Below are 17,802 nucleotides of genomic sequence, written 5' to 3' on the forward strand. Positions count from 1 at the left end.
CTCCTATGGGGCTGCAAAACCCTTTAGCTCGTTAGATCCCAAATATATTTTTAACTGACTTTATTTTAGGGCAGTTTTTGTTTCATAGAAAAATTGAGGGACAGGCATAGAGACATTCCCTGGGTCCATCAGGTCAACACCCTCCACCAGAATGGGGCATCTGTAGCATGGACAATCATTGCCCTCATTCGGTCTACAGCCTACACAGCATTCATGCTTTGAGCTGCATGTTCTGGGTTCACAGATGCATGTCTTCTACAATGTATACAGACCAGCTTCACTGACATTGGATACCCCGTGCTCCACCTTGTCCATATTTTCTCAAAGTGCTTCTGTGAGGAGCCGCCCTTGCAATCCCCATTACAAGATGACGCTGATATCCGGTGTTCTAACTGGTAAAGAAGTAGTATGCACATGTGCTAGGGTATTTTTCCATTCCCTGTGCCCTGCCTGTTCCGTGGCGTCATCTGGGCTGATAGTGAGCAACCAGTCAGGGTGAAAAACGTCTTCAACCACTCTTGTGGTCTATTTAAGGACCGAGTTTCCTGTGTTCTGGGCCTCCTCCCCCAGAAGCTGATCATTTTTCTCTCGAGATGGATTAAAGCTATGCTGCAGAAGGACGTGTGTGTGTTCTGTGTGTGTGTGTGTGTGTGTGTGTGTGTGTGTGTGTGTGTGTGTCCTCGCCGGCGAGACTCCTTATCACACAGGGACATATGGTGCCGAAACCTGGGAATTCTACATCGCCAGCATTGAGGAGGCCCCCCAGAAATGGGGCGGGTTCAGAAGAGCAATGGAAAAGATAAGATTCAGAGAGGTATGTCTACCTTGAGCCTGTTGTTCCCTTTGAGAGGAGGTTCAGGACAGCATGTCAGAAACCAAATGGAGCGATAGATAAGGAGCTCATAAAAAGAAAAAAAAAGACATGTCTAAGGAAAAAGAACTTCCCCCGTAGTTGGAAGTGGGGAGTGAAAAAAGGGGAAGGTGAAAACGCACCCCCCTACAGGTAAACTTAGTAATATTTATCCCACCCGAGAGCTAAAAGCCCTAGAACTTGATAGCTCAGATCCTAATGATTTAGACCCTAGTAAAAAGGCAGCCTTCATAAAAGGCTTAAAGATAGCTCTCAGGGTCACTGTGCCTCTTCTCTCTTCTCTGGCAGTATTCCCAGAAGAAGGAGATAAGGAAGTAGAGTCTGAACATGAGAGAAAGAAAATAAGTTTTAAAAAAGGCAGTTATTCCCTGTTTGGGATCTTTTAGCAAAAAAGATAAAAAATGAAAATAAGCTATTTCAGAGCTCTTAGCACTGGTTAGGATATCTGTGTCCCTTTGAGACACCAAGTTCTATTCCATGTCTGTCTATTGTCTGCTTTTGGTGCACCAAAGCAAATTGTCCATTTTTCTGTCAATTCATGTATGTCTTTTGTTTCGTTTTCTGAATGATTGTTTCGTTGTCTGAATGACTGACTGTTTTTATGTTTCATGTTGAATCTGCTGGCTGTCTCAATTTACACAGCAAAAAGCGCTGTGGCTGGGAGCCAAGTACAGCTGAAAAAGCCTTGCTGAGGGCCGATTACAAACGGAGCTCTTAAAGGGGCAGGCAGCCTTTTGCTTGTAACAGAAAGTTAGCTTAAAATTGGGAACTCAAGATTAGAGTCTTTCTAAACAACATCAACAAACACAAGAAAACAGGTCTTTAAGGATACTTCAACATAGGGATATTCTTTGACCTGAGAAGATTCTGGCAGAGTGTTCAGATTGAGAAAAGATTGCATTTGGGTTAAGGCTGAGCTCGGAGGGGAGCAGCCTCAGCTCGGCTTGTGTGGCACTTCTTAGAGCCTTATTACAGACCTAGCCAGATGTTGTTCTAAATAAAATTTAAATTCAAAGTTTATAAAAGGTCAATTAGGCTGTGAAATTTATCAATACATTGCGATTTGACTTGCCTACTTTATATAAAGTTATAGTGTACAGAGTTTGCTTACATGTATAAGTGTCTGTTCCTTGTTCCAAACAGCCATTAATTTGGTTATTGCAGAATATTGATGTTTGATCTATTGCATACCATCATATGAAGTAAAATTGATCATCATTATCCTAAGATAAGTTAAAATTTTGTTTTCATGCATGCTCCCATATTTCCTATAAATTCATGCATGCATGCATCCCATTTACTGTGTTTAAAAAAATAGCCTTTATATGAGAGAAAAGTATATGTGAATTAAATCACATGATTATTCTTTTGAGTTTCCTCCTGTTTCACCACAGATAATTAAAGATGCTGAAGATGGTGTTTAAAAATGTTGAAAAATCAAACTTTAAGTTGTATGTTAATAGTCAATATTATATCTCAGAGCTTGCAATTGCTTATGCAACTTATAAGAAAAATACTGTTCCTTTAAGAAAATTGTTTTTGGGCAGTTAAGAACTTGTCCTGGGTTGCCTGGAAATGACCCCCAGGATTTGCTTTTGTGTTATAGAGGTTTACATAAAGCTTTAACTGATAAAGATTACAGATAGCTCCTACAAAGATACAAACTCAGGATTCTTATATTTATTTGGGTTTTAGAAGATAGTTATTTGCAGAGACAACTTAAAGATTTTCTCTGATTTCTGATTAATAAATAAATAAATTATACACAAGTGACTATAATGACTTTTCAAGCATTCTAGTTACAATCTCTCGTCAAGAGAAACAATTGAAAGTGTAATTAGTCACTGTTCATGTTATATTAAAACTGACTAACAGTTCAGTATCTAAAATTTTGATGAAAATACAAGATTGTATTTTGATGCGTGAGCACCCCTTTTTATATCCAACATATTAGAGCACATACATCATTACCTGGCTCCATTTCAAGGAAGAAATTCCTAAGCTGAAGTTAGCCACTGGCAAAAAAGACTAAACAGATAAGTTCTAGCAGTTTATTTTGTAAATATAAATAGTATATATGACTGGGCTGAAAAGCCACCCTAGAAACAAATGTTCTGTTCTTGTTAGTCAGAAATATCATAATCTACACCTAGCATCAAGGCAACTGACTCCCACAGGCTATGTCCTGGGGAGGACACAAAATGTATATAAAGGCCTCTAACTCAGACCAGTCATTAGGTAACTAGTAGAATTAAAACTTCTTTAAAAAAAAAACAAAAACAAAAGGGGGGATAGAGGCTATGATGCCAAAGATGGCTCTATCCCTTATAATATTTACTCTTACCTTTTTAAAATTGGATGATGCTGGGAGATCACCAGCTGAAAGGCACGGACTATGGCCTCAATCGCCCAAAGAAATGGTCAAATGGAAGAATGTCCTTGATAATAAATGGTATGGCCTGGATCCTATCTTAATCAGATCCCAGGGAGCTATTTGTGTTTTTTCCACCGGGTGAAGATAATCCACTTTGGGTTCCGACGCAACTGACAAGGGCCATAAAAGAGCAAGATGAATCTCAAGATGATCCTGTTATTCTTACTCCTGATGATTGAGACAGGGATAAGTATACCTTTGTGGACCATAGTAAGATCATGGCTGGTACATTTACTGGCACATTCCAATTCTTCTACCTTGTTTTTGTTTTTAGCAACTGAATATTTTTAAAGAAAAAGATTATCTCTAATTGGGCAGATTTCATTAGCAAAAATAAAGTGAGCTCTGGAGTGTTATTTAATGCTTTAACGCAAGTTGCTCAAGGAGCACAGTCAGGCTCAAGTGATGTTGGAAATAATGTAACTTCACCTATAAACATCACAACGATTATGATAAAGGGAAATGCAACTATTCCAAAAAGATCACGAAGGCCTGTTGACAATGCTACTGCTATACACAGCATGCCTTGGTGTCATCCGGACCTTGCATTTCCTATAGTTTTTTCACCTTGTCAATCAAAAATTTTTTCCTCGAAACGAAATAGCAAAGGGTTTTGTTTTGTCACCTCCATTGCATTTTTGCTGTAATGAATGATAAAGGAGATGCTACAGAAAAAGAAAATATTTGGCCATATTACCAATGGATTCTAAGTAATGAGACAGGTGCTAGTGCCCAGTTGAAAGGAGGGTTGATGATTTTGAATTAGTGCCTTGATCTGGTTGAGGAACATATAGGTGTCCTATACCAGTTGGCCCAGTTGGGCTGTGAAAGAAAATTGGGTGCTCTGTGCATTACCAGTGTTCAATATGAAAACTTTACTCATGCAGCTAATCTATCTAGGCAGCTTTCTTTGTATCTTGTAGAAAATTTGTCTGAAGGATTCGATGAGACCCTTGAGGCCTTGAGGGCGGCCGTTCTAAGGATTAACTCGAGGCGAGTGGACCTGTCATTGACAGAGGGCCTCTCCTCCTGGATTTCATCTGCATTTTCTTATTTTAAGGAGTGTGTGGGGGTAGGCTTGTTTGCCATGATCCTATGCGGTGGAGCGTGGCTTTTGCTCTGGATGGTCTGTAAACTTAAAGCCCAAACAAAAAGGGACAAGATGGTGATAGCCGAAGCACTTGCAGCATTAGAACACGGTGCCTCCCCTGATATATGGTTACCTATACTTAAGCAATAGGTCGCTGGCCGCTCAGCTCTTGCACCTCACGAGGCTAGTCTCATTGCACGGGATATAGTGAGTGTGCTTCAGCAGCCTGAGAGAGTTGCACGGCTAAGCACTGCAGTAGAAAGGCTCTGTGGCATAAAATGAGCCTATTCTAGGGAGACATGTCATCTTGTATGAAGGTTGAGTGTCCAAGTGTCCTTCCCCCACGAAAAAACGACACGGGAGCGGACCAAGACCCCTCCGGGTGATGAGCCTGGGAGAAGGTTTTGTGTAATGCCCCTATTTTTGCACACTGGGGATTTGACCTCTATCTCCACTCTCAGTACTGGGTGGCCTGTTGCCTTTTAAATAAAAGAAAAGGGGGAGATGTGAGGAGCCGCCCTTGCAATCACCATTACAAGATGGCGCTGATATCCGGTGTTCTAACTGGTAAACAAGTAGTCTGCACATGTGCTAGGGTATTTTTCCATTCCTTGTGCCCTGCCTGTCCCGTGGCGTCATCTGGGCTGATAGTGAGCAACCAGTCAGGGTGAAAAACGTCTCCAACCGCTCTTGTGGTCTATTTAAGGACCGAGTTTCCTGTGTTCTGGGCCTCCTCCCCCAGAAGCTGATCATTTTTCTCTCGAGATGGATTAAAGCTATGCTGCAGAAGGACCCATGTGTGTCCTGTGTGTGTGTGTGTGTCCTCGCCGGCGAGACTCCTTATCACACAGGACAGCTTCAAAGCCCCCAGATTCAATAGGTTCCAGGAGTTCTCATTTAACACTCATGGGGTCAAAGTGCAGGCAGATGGTGGAGCCTGTGGAAGGTCATCAGACAAACAACCTGGTGGTTGCAGCAGAAATCACCAGGTAAGTAGGTACACAAACAATGTCAGCTACTGATTTCCTCATCCTGCCTTCCCCACAACCTTGGCCAAGAGCCATGCTCCAAGGGGCTCACTGAGGGAGAAGAGACTCTGGGACATTCCATGTCACTCTTGGCTAAGTGGAACACCCAAAATGCAAATTCCTCAGCTCAGGCCCTGCTTTATGCGTTTACCCTTGTTAACCAAATTGATTACAGAGTACACATGACATGACTTCATGCAATCAGGAAGAAAAGTGAAATCATGATACTTGTACAGAAACAGAAGGAACTAGAAATCATTGTTAAGCAAAATGAAGCAGAATCAAAAAGGGAGGTACGTGTGGTGTGTTTGTATGTATGCGGGTGAATGAATGTATATGGTATGTGTGTGCATGTGCTGTTCGGTGTATGTGTGTGAAAGTAAGTATGTGGTGTATGTGTGCATTTGTATGTGTGTGAATGTATGTATGTGACTGTGTGGGGGTATGTGTGGTGTGTGTATGTGTATTACTGTACATTGTGTGTGTGCATGTGTATGTGTGGTGTATGTGTGTGTGAATGTAAGTATGTGGTATATGTGTGTGTGTGTGTGCTTTTGTGGGGGCATGGTTATGTGTGTGTGTTTGGTGTATGTGTGGTACATGTATGTAGTATGTTTGTGGTGTGTGTGTATATGTGTTAATGTATGTATGTAGTATGTTTGTGGTGTATGTGTATATGTGTTAATGTATGTTTGTAGTATGTGTGTGTGTGCATGTTTGTGTGGGGGTATGTGTGTATGTATGTGTGTGACCTTATTATCAGAGACCCCAGAGGACTTTCTTCCTGTATCCCAAGAAAATAACTGTTGGCCATGTTTCTGTTTTGTCTGTTGGGTTCTGAGGTTACAAGTGTGTAAAAACACATCTTACTTTCAATTGCATTTCACTCATTGGGCACAAGCTGTTTTTACAGCCAACTTGTTGTGGTAAATATTATTTGTGGATTTCTTACCACCACATAAATTATAGAGGTATGAAATAATAATAATAATAATAATAATAATAATAATAATAATAATGTTAATAATAATAAGATGAAGAGAGGAGATGATAAATTAATAACAAGAAATAATATGATATAAAAAGAAATTATATGAAATAATAAAATAATATATAATTATATGAAATAATAATAAAATAAGAAATAATATTAAATGTGATATAATAATATAGTAAATGATAATGTGAAATAATATGAAATAATAAAATAATAATAATTAATAATAATAATTATAAGCATTAAAGCACCAGCATGGGGCAGATACCATTCCTCTATGCTAATTTCTCTACTTCTTTACTAAGAACCGTGAGATATCACTTGCCATGTTCTTTTTTTTTTTTTCGAGACAGGGTTTCTCTGTATAGCCCTGGCTGTCCTGGAACTCACTTTGTAGACTAGGCTGACCTCGAACTCAGAAATCCGCCTGCCTCTGCCTCCCAAGTGCTAGAATTAAAGGCGAGTGCCACCATGCCCGGCTCACTTGCCATATTCTGCCTAGGCTGTTCATATTCTCACGCTCGCCCTCCTGGCCATGCTCTCCCAATCCATCCACCCATGGGACCTTTTTCCTGCTTCTTCTTCTCTCTCCTTCATGGTCTCTTCCAAAGACACCAAGGCTGGGAACTGAAGTGCCATCAACCTTTCTTCTTGTCAGCTGCAGGCATTAGATGTGTTTACTGATTGATCACAGGAGGTAGGACTGATGTAATCACAATCCCAAAATTATCTAAAATATGGGTCCAGAGTCGAGGATCTGGTATTAGACAAATAATACTCATACTGTTTCCTCTCAGGCTGAACATCTGAAACCTAGAAAATAACGGACCTTTTAGACAAGGCTTCATCAAGCTAAACATATGGACAGACTTATAGATAGATGGATGGATAGACAGATAGATAGATAGATAGATAGATAGATAGATAGATTTATATATATAGATTTTATATATAGATTTATAGATAATAGATGTATAGATGATATATATTTATTAATAGCTATATAGATGTATAGGTGTATAGATATATACATATAGATATATAGATATGTAGATATATAGATTAATAGGTGATATATAGATGTAAGGATGTATAGATTGAAGATATATAGATGAATAGAAAGATATAGAAACATGTAGATCGATATACCGATACATTGTTGTAGGTTGAAATATTACATAAAGGCAGGTCACTTAAGGGGGTGAAGAAGATGGCAACCCGATAAGAAGAACAAAAGTGTGAGCTAACCTGGACACTTCAGACCTCCCAGCCAAAAACCAAGGAGCATCCAGGGACTGGCTCATTGCCCCAGGCACATATGTAGCAGAGGACTGCCTTGTCTCTCTGTCCACAATGGGACACAAACAGGATGTACATAAATAAATGAAAAAAATAATTTAAAAAGGAAAAATGAAATATAGTTGAATATATATATATACATATATATATATATATACACACACATATATATATATATATATATATATATATATATATATATATATATGGAGAGAGAGAGAGAGAGGGAGAGGGAGAGGGAGAGGGAGAGAGAGAGAGAGAGAGAGAGAGAGAGAGAGAGAGAGAGAGAGAGAGAGAGAGAGAGAGAGAAGTTACCTGGCAGAAAAAAAAATGGCATTAATACATTACTCTTTGACCTGGCTCCTGTGTGCAATATCAGTTGCTGTGATCTGTAACATGACACACAACTACAGCCAATGGCTTGTGTCACAATCATCTGAGCTGACCAAACCCTGAAAGTGCATGGGACATATCTCCAAAGTAAGAAATTCAATATTGCTTGGACCAAGCTAAAGTCCCCAATTTACATATCTATCAATCTGGTCTGTCTTCATTCACAAGACATGAATAAATACATGCTGGAAAATTACAAAGTCAGTCACCCTGTCACCATCAGGTCTTTTTTTTTTTTTTTTAATGGTGACTCCAAGGTTAGTGATAAAAACAGGTGTCTCACAAAAAGTAACTCTATCAAAAAGTGCCTCACTTGGCTACCTGTCCAGTGTAAGGAGAAAGAACAACCTTGGGATATTTCACACATCGGGTTAAATCTAAGGTGAATACTTAGCTTAGATAGCGCCATTCCATTCCATGATGTTGGTACTTGATAATGTAATAAGGACCAGCATTTATCACTCTCTGGCTAATGACTCTGAGCTCATTTATATTGTCAAAGAAGGTCTTAAATAATCCAACAAATGTATGGAGATGACGGAGTTCCTTAAAGAGGAAATGACCAAATCACTTAGAGAAATCCAGGAAAACAGAAAAAAATTAGAGGAAATCAATAAATTCCACAAAGAAGACCAGGAAAACACAAACCGAAAATAGAGGAAGCCAAAATTCCTAAAAATAATGCCAAGAAACAACAAACCAACGGGTGAAGTAAACAAAACTATTCAATACATAAAAGTGGAAATAGAAGCAAAAAAGAAAACTAAAACTTAGGAAATAGTGGAAATAAAAATTTAGGACTGCAAAAAGGAAATACAGAGGCAAGGTTCACCCACACAACACAGACATGGAAGAAAAATCTCAATCATTGAATAAGCAATAGGAGGAATGGGTAAACCAGACAATGAAAATGTTAAGTCTAAATCTTCCTGATATAATATATCATGGAAATCCAGGACATTGTAAAAGGACTAAACATAAGAATACTTAGGAAGAGAGGAAGGAGAATCCTTGCTCAAAGTCTCAGAAAGTATTGACAACCAAATTCTAGAAGAAAAACTTCCTAACATAAAGAAAACACAAGAATCATCAAAACACCAAACAGAAGGGACCAAAAAATAAAGTCTCTTCCTTGTGTAATAATCAAAACACATAGTTCAAGCAAAGAATACTAAAAGCTGCAAAGGTAAAAAGCCAGGAAAAACATAAAGGAAGATCTATTAAGATCACAGATGTCTTCTTGGAGTCTGTAGATGCCAGAAGGGTTTGCACACATGTGCCGCAGAAACAACATATGCCTGGATTTTAATATGTAAAAAAATGACTACACCGTTAATGGAAAAATTTAAGATAGTCCATGATAAACTCAAATTTAAACAACCTCTCTCTAAACATACTGACCAACACAAAGAGATAGAGGTAGAATCTAACCGGAGGAAGTTAAGGATATACATGAAAACACAGGTAGTAAATAATCTCTTACTGTCTACAAAAGAAGGGAAAGCACACACACAGCGCAACACCAACACCACCCACAGCTGCAACAACAACAACCAAATACAAGGAGTTAGCAATCACCATTTATTGACTCATTCAATAAAAACAAGTTTTGATTTGGGAGAAAACGTAGCTGTAAATTGGCCTAGGACTTTGAGGCTTTTGTGTCTGAAAGCTATATAACTTTCTGTCTCAGGTTGGGTATGAGCGGTGGGGTTTTGAAGACAAACTTCTGAGTATGTTTCCAAGACAGCCCTAGCTGTCCTGGAACGCACTCTATACTAGTTGGGACTTGAACTCAGATATCTGCCTGCATCCACCTCCAGAGTGCTAGGATTAAAGGAGTGCGCCACCACCACCCAGCCCAATAAATTCTTATCCTTTGCATTGTCCTGGAGTGTGAGTTGTGTTGAACCTCAGTGGACCCAACAACTTAAAAGCTTTACCACACTGCTGATATTCATAGCATCTGTCTCCAGCATGAATATTCTCATAAAAAGAAAAATATACGAAAAAAGAAGTTCAATGAAAAAGTTTTCACCATACTAAATAGATTCACAATGTTTCTACCCAATTCAAAATCTTCCATGATGAAAATGACTACAAAATTGTGCAAAGGCTTTACCATATTAAATATACTCAGAGGGTTTCTTCCTCAGCTTTTCAATGGCTAGGAACAGATCTCATGACCAAACCAACTCTCAGAAAAGCAAACATTTAAATTGGGGTTTCTCTGCAGTGTGGTTTGTCTTGTGTGTGCCTAAAGAACTATGACATACAAAGGCTTTACTACGTTCATAACATTCACATGGGTTCTCACTTGTACGTGATCTTTAAGTCATCATAGATGACCGTGACATCAAATGCTTTACAACACCGATTACCTTCCAAAGGTTTCTGTCTTTTATGTGTTCTTTGAAAATAATGGAGACTATAGAGTTTTAAAAAGTGTTTACCACATTGATTGCATTCATGAGGTTTCTTTCCAGTGTGGAATCTTTTATGTTTTGAAGACGAGTGGGATATACAAAGGCTTTAGCACACTGACGACATTCATAAGGTTTCTATCGAATATGGATTCTTTTATGATTATAGAGACAATAACTGTGAAAAGGCTTTTATAACATTGATTACATTTCTAAGGATTCTCTCCATTATGGATTCTTTTATGATATTGGAGATGACTGTGACCTGCAAAAGCTTTACCACATTGATTACATTCATAGGGTTTCCCTCCAGTATATGTACTTTTATAACATTGGAGACTACTGAATTGTGAAAAGGCTTTACCACATTGATTACATTCATAGATTTCTCTCCAGTATGTTTTTTTATATTTCAATTTTTATTAGATATTTTCTTCATTTACATTTAAAAAGCTATCCCGACAGTTCCCCTATACACTCCCCCCACACTGCTCCCCTACCTACCCTCTCCCACTTCTGGGCCTTGGAGTTCCCCTGTACTGGGGCTTAGAAAGTTTGCGAGGCCAAGGGATTCTCTGCCCAATGATGGCAGACTAGGCCATTTTCTGCTAGATATGCAGCTAGAGACATGAGCTCTGGGGGTTACTGGTTAGTTTATATTGTTGTTCCACCTATAGGGTTGCAGACCCCTTCAGCTCCTTGGGTACTTTCTCAGGCTCCTCCATTGAGAGCCCTGTGTTCCATTCAATAGATGACTCTGAGCATCCACTTATGTATTTGCTCAGCACTGGAATAGCCTCACAGGAGACAGCTATATCGAAAAAGTATGTGTTCTTTTATGACATTGGAGATGACTGTGTTGTGAAAAGACTTCAGCACATTGATTACATTCATAGGGTTTCTCTCCAGTATGTGTTCTTTTATGACATTGGAGATAACTGTGACATGTAAAGGCTTTACAACACTGATTACAATCTTAGGGTTTCTCTCCAGTATGTGTTCTTTTATGACGTTGGAAACTTCTGAGTTGTGCAAAGGCTTTACCACATTGACTACATTAATAGGGTTTCTCTCACGTATGTGTTCTTTTATGATGTTGGAGATGACTGTGTTGTGAAAAGACTTTACCACATTGATTACATTCATAGGGTTTCTCTCCAGTATGTGTTCTTTTATGACGTTGGAGATTACTGTGACCTGCAAAGGCTTTACCACATTGATTACATTCATAGGGTTTCTCTCCAGTATGTGTTCTTTTATGAAATTGGAGAAGACTGGGTCTTGCAAAGGCTTTACCACACTGAATACATTCATAGGGTTTCTCTCCAGTATGTGTTCTTTTATGAAATTGGAGAAGACTGAGTCTTGCAAAGGCTTTACCACACTGAATACATTCATAGGGTTTCTCTCCGGTATGTGTTCCTTTATGACATTGGAAAGTAGAGAGTAGTGCAAAGGCTTTACCACATTGATTACATTCATAGAGTTTCTCTCCAGTATGTGTTCCTTTATGACATTGGAAAGTAGAGAGTAGTGCAAAGGCTTTACCACATTGATTACATTCATAGGGTTTCTCTCCAGTATGTGTTCTTTTATGACATTGGAGATAACTGTGACGTGCAAAGGCTTTACCACAATGATTACATTCATAGGGTTTCTCTCCAGTATGTGTTCTTTTATGACATTGGAAACTACTGAGTTGTGCAAAGGCTTTACCGCATTGATTACATCCATAGGGTTTCTCTCCCGTATGTGTTCTTTTATGATGTTGGAGATTACTGTGATGTGAAAAGACTTTACCACATTGATTACATTCATAGGGTTTCTCTCCAGTATGTGTTCTTTTATGACATTGGAGATAACTGTGACATGCAAAGGCTTTACCACACTGATTACATTCATAGGATTTCTCTCCAGTATGTGTTCTTTTATGACATTGGAGATGACCGTGTTGTGAAAAGACTTTACCACATTGATTACATTCATAAGGTTTCTCTCCAGTATGTGTTCTTTTATGACATTGGAGATTACTGTGACCTGCAAAGGCTTTACCACATTGATTACATTCATAGGGTTTCTCTCCGTATGTGTTCTTTTATGATATTGGAGACCAATGTGACTTGCAAAAGCTTTACCACATTGATTACATTCATAGGGTTTTACTCCAGTATGTGTTCTCTTATGACATTGGAGATGACTGGGTCTTGCAAAGGCTTTACCACACTGATTACATTCATAGGGTTTCTCTCCAGTATGTGTTCTTTTATGATATTGAAGATGACTGGGTGTTGGAAAGGCTTTACCACACTGATTACATTCATAGGGTTTCTCTCCAGTATGTGTTCTTTTATGACGTTGGAGATGATTGCATTTTTTAAAGCCTTGACCACATTGATGACATTCATAAGGTTTCTCTCCAGTATGGGTTCTTTCATGATATTGAAGATGACTGGGTGTTGGAAAGGCTTTACCACATTGGTTATGTTCATGTGTCTTCTCTCCAATTTGTCTTCTTTTATGATATTGGAGATGACTGGGACATGAAAAGGCTTTAGAACGTTCATTACATTCATAGAGTTTCTCTCCACTATGATTACTTACATACCTGCAATGAAAATTGGCACATGTGTTATGTTTACTACATTAATTTCCCTGTTCAGTCATTTCATCAAGATGAATAAAGTTTACAAATTAGTCTACTGATAAAGGTGGACCAGATCATCTGGTTTTATCACTTCATATGTTCATGGGGTTCTCCCTCATTATGGGTTGTTTTGCATCTTTCGAGATATCTGTGATGGTTATTACATGGCTGACATTTATAACATCCTTTTTATATGGGATTTTTATATGATGTATTTCATCTATATGAGGAAAATAGAACAACTCATAGCTTTATAACAGTAATTGGTTTCGTAATTTTTCCTGTAGCGTGAATTGTACCACATTTGACTGCGAACCAGGACAAACAAAAGAATTTCCAAATTCCTAGTACCCATAAAGATTTTCTACAGTATGAGCTTAGGGAAGTTCCCAGTAAAATTAGAAAACCAATTGATTGCAAACTTTTATCATATTCAGAATGTCTACCAAAGATAGAATCTGACAATTTTCTCACAGTTTTGGGATAGAATGCGGTACTTTGCTTCTTTCAATATCCCTATGCTCACATGGCTTTTATCCATTGTGACACATGATATATATATTAAAAGAAGAATAACAGATGAAAGGTTTCCACATTGCATTCACACTGTTTGACTTTTTGTTCCTCATAGACCTGTAATATATGAATTAAGGTTTCTCCTATGACAACAATCTTGACTCTCATAAACTGTACCCTAAACAAATGATCAATTTCACTATAAGAATATGAGTATCACCAACTTTCCCAGGGATTATTTGCTTATTGGAAGGTTTTGGATATATATTTATCACTATTCGATGTGCAATATCTAAGTCTTGTAAGTCTATACACATTGTCAGATCAGTATAGCTCTAATAGAGCTACAAATTGAATAAAGGTATCTCTTAAGGCAATGTTTCCTCATCTTTTTTTAAAAAAGAGGAATGCTTTGATAGATAAATCAGATAACTACATCGAGGCAGTATATCTTTTTAAGAATAGTATTATTAGGGCTGGCGAGATGGCTCAGTGTTTAAGAGCACAGACTGCTCTTCCGAAGGTCCTGAGTTCAAATCCCAGCAACCACATGGTGGCTCACATTCATCCATAACGAAATCTGATGCCCTCTTCTGGAGTATCTGAGGACAGCTACAGTATATTTACATATAATAAATAAATAAATCTTAAAAAAATATTGTAATTATAGTTACACTTCAAGTATTGACATTTTACACTCCTGCTTTTCTTTAGAGCTTCCATATCATAGTAAATTTTCCTTAGAGGCATAATCGTATCAGCTTGCACATGAAAATTACCTTTCATTTCTTCTTGAACTTTGACAATGTCTTTCAATATGATGGTTTTCCCAAGTGTAGCCTAAAAGACAGTATAGAAAAATGAATGATCCAGTATTGGAAATAGGCAAAATTCAAGGTACTGTGAATTTTCACATCACTGGACACTATTTATTCAGCTCAGTCTTCCTTGTTCTCAGTTGTAATAACAGAGCACCATCACTAAACAAGAGACATGTTTTCCTACTATTTTGAAAAGCAAAGAAAATTTACAGTCATACCTATAACAGTGAGGTTCCAGTAGGTCTCCAGCATCACATCTTTGTAGAGACTCTTCTGGGAAGGATCCAGCAAATTCCACTCTTCCCCAGTGAAGTTCACATGCACATCATCATAAGTTACTGCATCCTAAAATATCCCATACATGTGTACATCACAAAACATGGTACTGACATCACTGTAAAGTAAACGTATGCTTCCTTCACCATATATTCATGCAATTCTGGTGCTTCCTCCACTGATTTCCTGACACAGAAGTTATAATCTAAGTACCATAACATTTTAAAGGAAATTGAGTTGAAGGTTCACCTGTGTTGCTTATGAACATTTTAAATAAATAGGGTAAAGTCTTTTGAGAGGAATTCCAATTGAGAGGGAGATGTAGGGTGAAACAGATCAACAGTACTGAGCACATATCCCAGAATTTGTAAGAAGAATCACTAACGAGAAAAATCATGGACAAGCAGGGTGTATTTGTTCATGTCTTTAATCCCAGAGTCACGGGCAGGTATACATCATTGACCTGGATCTTAGTCTGTTCTATGTAACACATTCCAGGACAGCAAAGGTTACATATTAAGATCCTTACTCCACTGCAAAAATCAACCAGGGAGACAAAAATGATAGGAAGAACTCAGTTGTTTACTACAGTTCCTTCAAAGAAGTATACATTCCCTGCACTTCTGTACTCATCTAGCAGAAACAGGAAGTGTACCGCTTTAAACTGCAACATTAGTAAATCTTTACTGGCAATCAAGGCACATTTAATGGACCAATGGACAGATGAAAATATTAGTAATATAAGTGTTGAACATAAAGAGCAACATAAGGCAGGAGAGAATGATAAATCAGTCATGGACAGCTCTTGCTGGTCTTCTAGATAACAGTGGTCAATACTAGCATTCACGTGAGCCATGGCTTTATGAACAGGAGTTCTGAGTCCACCTTCAAACAAAACTAATGATGAGGCACACATGATATTCATATTCATGCACACAGCCAAAACACTCCTATTTATTCAAAAATTTCAAAACAAACACAAGAGTTTAGGGAAATATCAATACCCAGAATCCAATGACTCTGAAGCCTCAGGCAGTATTGATGTCATGAGCATATGCCATCCTAAAAAACAGACTACAACCTATGTGCCCACGGGGTACACAGGGGGCCCCAACCCCACTCAAAAAAGAAACATAGGAGATTGGGAGGAGGGAATCTGTGAGGGCAGGGACCTAGAGTAGGGACAGTGATCAGGGTGATAATGAATATCTAAATTATAGGATAAACAAAAAAAAAAAGGAAAGAAAGAAAAAGGAAATTTTTGAGTGTATATACACTTTCATCTTAACCAAGATGAATCTAGAAAGGCTCCTGCACTGTTCAAATGTCTAAAGTCTCTGCTGACACTCAAGACAATATCTTGACAGCCACATCAGAAAGCAAAGTTGCAAAATCAAACAGCAAGTTATATCATTCCAACATAAACTGGCACTGAATACCCCTTCCCATTCCAATCAATAGGAATGTGCACACAGGGAGAGAAGATTGGACAAAGGCAAGAAAAACAGCAGGGCAAACACCAAATCCTATAGCTTTGTCTCAAACACATTGGACTTCAATTGCTTAAGGCATAGATGGTGCTCTTCCTGTAACTTCTCATACATCTCTCAGTTTGGGTACTTCATCTCCCTGTAAGCATCTCTCCATGGCAGATTTCTCAATGTGTTAGTTTTCTCCACAACCTGTGGTCACAAAATGCAACTCAAGCATCAACCTCACGACTTAAATGCAAGGAACTCTCACAGAGTCTTCCCTGGGATCCTGACTCTGTCAAAAGATGGCTGGAGTGGTGCTAAACTGAAACCATAGAGAAAGAATATATGACTATGCTATTTTCATCTTTCAGTTTATAGAAGCAACATGATATGGATGATCCTGTGAAGTTTGGCTTCTAAATTAATGGACCCTGCCTCGCTTGGACCAATTTGCAGCAGGTTTTGTTTAAGGTTCCATTCTGGGATGAGGAAACACGTTGAATACTCCTTCCATTAATTTAAAACATAGCAAGCAGGAGGAAGTACTACACTCAGGGTACCTTCATAGGTATATACCCACAAGGGCATTTGCTCCACTAAGTTCACAGCCACTTTATTTATAAAAGTTAGAAACAGGAAAGAATGCAGATGTTCCTCAACTGAAATGTGGACACAAAAACCATGTTTCATTTACAAAATGGAGTGCTACTCAGGTATGAAAAACAAGGACATCATGAATTTTGCAGAGAAATGGGTACAATTAGAAACTAATAACTGGAATGAGGAAACTCAGGCCCAAAAGGACATGCATGTATGTACTCACTTACAAGTGAATAATAACCATAAGTACAGGATATCCACAGTTCATTTCATAGACCGAAAGACACTAAACAAGACAAGGCACAAATGATCATGGTTGAATCTCACTCAGAACGGGGTATGAAAGAGACAGAAGAGGCAGATGGAAGGGAGAAACTGGATGGGACAGTAGTTAAGAAAGAAGAAGGGGAGTTTTAGGAATACGTAAGAGACAAGGGAAGGCCTGAGAGTCAGGAAAATGAAATGAAATTAGCAGGTGCTGGGAGGGAGCGGGGTTAGTGTGGGGACATCTATAGAATGTGCCTGAGACTATGAATGGGAGGGCACAAATGCAGCTAGGGAAGTGATCTTAGCTGAGATAGACAGCATCAAGTTATGGACCATGAAGAGGTGACATCTTGCAGTCAGGCAGAACCACCAGTGAAGTGTTCAGTACACCAAAAAAACCAAAAACCTTTTCTCCCAAAATTTGTTCTGTCTGCAAGTAAGGCAGGCACAAAGTTGAAACAGAGACTCAGGGAATGGCCAAACTATACCCTGCCCAACTGATAACCCATCCCATGGGCAAGCACCAAGGCAGGCATTACTGAGGATAATTTGTTATACTTGCAGATAGTAGCTTAGCATCATTGTCCTTTGAGAATATCCATCCAGCATCTGACTGAAACATATGCAGAGCCCCACAGCCTATATTGGACAGGGCTCAGGGAGTATTT

General features: G+C 38.6%; 1 long non-coding RNA gene and 1 pseudogene across 2 annotated transcripts; both read right to left on the minus strand.

Annotated features, from left to right (window-relative positions):
• The window catches only part of Gm9282, a 76,678-nt pseudogene that overhangs the window by 27,088 nt on the left and 31,788 nt on the right, over positions 1 to 17,802 (minus strand).
• Gm40856 lies at positions 13,098 to 14,777 on the minus strand. Of its 2 annotated transcripts, none has more exons than XR_872548.2 (3): positions 14,735 to 14,777; positions 14,475 to 14,535; positions 13,098 to 13,140 (listed from the first exon to the last, which is right to left on the minus strand). It is a non-coding gene; the product is annotated as a predicted gene, 40856 (long non-coding RNA). The 2 variants fall into 2 exon arrangements; XR_872549.1 differs by lacking the exon at positions 13,098 to 13,140 and adding an exon at positions 13,788 to 13,812.

Source organism: Mus musculus, chromosome 12, assembly GCF_000001635.26.
Source record: "Mus musculus strain C57BL/6J chromosome 12, GRCm38.p6 C57BL/6J".
Taxonomy (NCBI): domain Eukaryota; kingdom Metazoa; phylum Chordata; class Mammalia; order Rodentia; family Muridae; genus Mus; species Mus musculus.